Genomic DNA, 3,734 nt, shown 5'->3' on the forward strand with positions numbered 1-3,734 from the left:
GAGATTAGTATAGCCTTGACACGTAAAAAAAGAAACTCAAGGCCAAAAGCACTTCTGGGTATATAAGCAAAAGTACTAAGTAAAAATATGCAGCAGTTGACTAAAAGTATATTACCAATATAGAGTTTATCAGAGGAATATCGCAAAAATTTAACACTGGAAAGTTTCTCAATGTTAATCCCTATATTAATAAAGGAAAACTATCATCTCAGGTGCAGGAAAACAAAATTTAAAAAATTCAGTGAAAGTCAACAACTGTTGGGGGAAGGAGAGAGGGCATACTCTTAACAAACTAGTAATAAAAGAGAACTTCTTTAACCTGATAGACTGCCTACTAAAATCTAGCAGCAAACATCATAGTGATGAAACAGTAGAAGTATTTTCATTTAAAGTCAGGCACAGGATGAGGAAGGACATTTGCCACCACTGCTCTTATTGAATACTGTACTGGAAATCTTAGAAAAATACAGTAAAACAAAAAGAGGCCTAAAGATTGTAGAGAGAAAAATCTGTAGAATAAACAAAAACTAACAAAACCAAAAAGTTAAAAGCCAAACAAAAAGTTGGGAGAAAATGTAACATGTTTTAACAGTAGTAACAAAGAAAGGACATAGCATACACGCTGAAGGAATTTTTAAAAATTATACAGGATACCATATCCAGGACACATAGAGACTTCTAAATTATTCAGAAAAAGATGACTAAATAGAAAAATGGATATTTTAAAAAAGACATTATACAAATTTACATAAATTATAGGTTAATAAACACGGACACTGCAACCTTACTGGTAATCAGAGAATGAAATTTTAAAAAATGAGTACCACTTTCATCCACCAGATGGGCAAAAAGAAAGATAATGTCTCCTTGATCTAGGTTACAGGGAAACTAAACTCTAATAACTACTTGTGGGATGTGTGAATTAGTAGAAGTATTTTGTAGGAAGATTGGCAAGACGTATTAAAAATAAAAATGTTCATAACAAAACCAAGCAATTCCGCTTTTAGGTATATATCTTGAGAAATAGCACATGTGCACAAGAAAACACATACAAGAATTTCCCTGCAGCATTGTTTCTAAGGTGAAAAATTGGAAACAACCTAACGTTTGTTCATCAAGAGGAGAATGGCAAAGAAAATGTGGTATACAGTACACAACAAACAAAACTGAATTTACTATGAAAACCGATGAGATAAAAATATATATTTTACATTAACAGAAAAATGCGGTTATACACTGGAACACTATTGAGCAGTAAAATGAGAATATGAGCTATAAACATGTATACGATGCAAAATTATCAAGAATTACAGAATTATAATATACTATTTCTCCTTTAAAAATTACAAATGCATATATGTATCTATTTTAGGTATAAAAAAAGTGGACTCAGCAAGTCTTTGTTGTGGGGTGGGGGAGCAAGCGGGAATTCAGGAATTGTGAACTGTTTATCTGTAAGGTTCTAATTTTGTAAAAGAAAAATGTAAAAGTGTACTCAATTTAAAAATTAAGTATATAATTTTCAAAAAGGGACTGTCTGTTTTAAAGCTTTCTAGAACATACTGCCAGACTGCTTTCCAGAAGGGTTCTAACAATTTATACTTCCACCTACAGTATATAAGCACACTCAGTAATAGCTTCTTTTTAAAGGAAGCTCTCCCCGGTGTTAGTATCTTCTAAAATTTTTTAAATAACTGAACTTACAAAAGTAAAACATGCTTACTGGAGAAAATATGCAAATACAGCAAAGCATATAGGTGAAAATTTAAATCACTCATAATCACATCATCCAGAGACAACTAGTGTTAACATTTTGAAGTGTAACAGGAATTTTTTGATTTGTTCATATTTTCCCCTTTCTCACTTGTTCATTTTGGCAGAAAAGTAGTTTCACTTCAATTTACAGTTCCTTTTTGTTTTTAGAAATAGATTCTTATGAAACTGTGACCATTTCCTCTGTTTCTTATGTTTTAATTAAGATGACGGTAATGAACATTTGAGAATAACCCATGTGTCAGTCACACTTCTAAATATCTCACTTTTTCATAGTCTGCATAACAATCATGTAAATTAGCATATCTGCTTTTCCAGTGAGGTAACTGAGGCATGCCACTCCGTAAGTGCCAGATACTAAAAATAAAGAAACAGAATGGTCTGAGCCCACGTTTTTTTATTATTCCACTCTGCCGCCTTAGTTACCGCTTTTCTTGGCCTCAACACATACAGAACTCGTTGCAGGTTTCCACATGCCGAAGAGCAGTTAACTACATACTGTTCCTTATTTTAACTATGCGTTGGGTAAAAACTTATTGGTTTGCGGTTAATGTCACGTGCTCTTAAGATCTACTCTCAATTCCGTGATCTTGGGAAAATGATTTTACTTAGGGCTTGTGTAGTCTTACCTGTGCAATGGGTCAGTGGTTAAACCTTCAAGTTCTGCTTCTGGATTTTATACTGCAGTCCATATCCTGCAGCCCCTTTTACAGCCTTGGGTTCCCAGCTGCTTAGGAATCACATCACATTAAGGTGTATACGGAGAGACAGACTGAAATGGGGCTTGAGAACTCAGCCAGCCCGGGACTGCACGTGGGTGAAAGGAAAAGGGAGGTTGCAAGGGCTGAGATCCACGCGGCTGAGGGCTTCGCGGCGCTCTCAGGTCCTGGGCCCCAGAACCTGTCGGGGGCCACCCACGGCCGTGCCTCAGCTACACTAGCTCCACTGCGTTTACCACTCTGCCCGCTCCTTTGGTGAGGCTGGGGTCGGGCTCCTCTCCGACTCCACGCCACCAAGAATCCACGAGCCCAGGTGCCCCCTCGCCAGGATGTACTTCACCTCAGCTCTCACCTCAGTATCAACTGTTCCGCCTCGCCACAGCCGAGAATGCGAACCGCCCAATCTCTAACATCCAGGTCTACCAATTGCGAATACTAAGTGGGAGGAGTCGGACACCAACGGATCCCACCGCCTGGCGGGGTGCCCATTGGTTGCACACCCCACTGGGTCCACGCCTCAGAGATCCGCGCGCGTATCTCCAGCAACGCGGCGGCGCAGGGGCGCGCCGACTCCCAATTGGCTGTCAGAGCTCTCGGGTTGTCTCGCGCTCTCTGTCTGGGCCAATGGGGATAACCGCAGTCGAGAGGCTGGCTTCGCTGGAGAGGTGGCGCAGCTGTTTCCTTCGGTAGGTGTTTGGCTGCCATCTTGTGTGTGGCTAAGCCTGGGCTTCTTGGCAGTTGAAAGCTTACTTAGCGACTCAAGGTGTAGAGAGGTCCTGAGGGAGCTTTGGAGGAGAGGAGGGGCCTGAGGGTCTTCTCACTTTCCTGAATTCCTGGGCTGATTCTCAGCCCTGGGAAGAGAGGGCGATGAATGGTGGTGATGGGGATCTCAGGCATGTTTTGTTCGTCATTGTGAGGGCTTGGCGGGAGCTTTGATGCATTAACACTGATTCCTTGGATTCCAGGGAGCAGTTCTAATAATAATCTGTCTCAGAAAGATTCTGACCATCAGCCTCCAGACTCTGGTTCAGAAAGGAACAAGGCTAGTGATTAATGGAAAGAGGAGAGAGGAAGATGCCTCACCTCTATCCTCCGATTCGAAAGAGACGTCTTTATTTTCTGTTTCGGAAGGAGAGGCTGCTAAAGTGTTTGCTTTTCTCGATAGTTATTCTCTAAGGCCGTCATTTGGTAGTAGTGGGCGTCAGTTTCTGCGTTTGGGCAGTTTTTGTTCACTAGTGTGCA

The 3,734-nt window shown here is 40.7% G+C and overlaps 1 protein-coding gene and 1 long non-coding RNA gene across 7 annotated transcripts in view; one reads left to right on the plus strand and one right to left on the minus strand.

Moving 5' to 3' along the window:
• The window catches only part of LOC102891996 (histone-lysine N-methyltransferase SETDB2), a 96,718-nt gene extending 93,684 nt beyond the window's left edge, over nucleotides 1-3,034 (minus strand). For 2 of the 6 annotated variants that reach the window (XM_025044757.1, XM_025044754.1), the window contains exon 1: nucleotides 2,403-3,034. The gene's annotated coding sequence lies outside the window, so the exon portion shown is untranslated. The remainder of the gene's footprint in view (nucleotides 1-2,402) is intronic. The other 4 variants (XM_025044756.1, XM_025044758.1, XM_025044755.1 and 1 more) reach the window with 4 other exon arrangements.
• A 60-nt stretch (nucleotides 3,035-3,094) lies between these two features.
• LOC107195469 overlaps nucleotides 3,095-3,734 on the plus strand; it is an 11,202-nt gene continuing 10,562 nt past the window's right edge. The window contains exon 1 of the long non-coding RNA XR_001516618.2: nucleotides 3,095-3,178. This is a non-coding gene — a long non-coding RNA (uncharacterized LOC107195469). The remainder of the gene's footprint in view (nucleotides 3,179-3,734) is intronic.

This window comes from Pteropus alecto, unplaced genomic scaffold, assembly GCF_000325575.1.
Source record: "Pteropus alecto unplaced genomic scaffold, ASM32557v1 scaffold413, whole genome shotgun sequence".
NCBI classification, from domain to species: domain Eukaryota; kingdom Metazoa; phylum Chordata; class Mammalia; order Chiroptera; family Pteropodidae; genus Pteropus; species Pteropus alecto.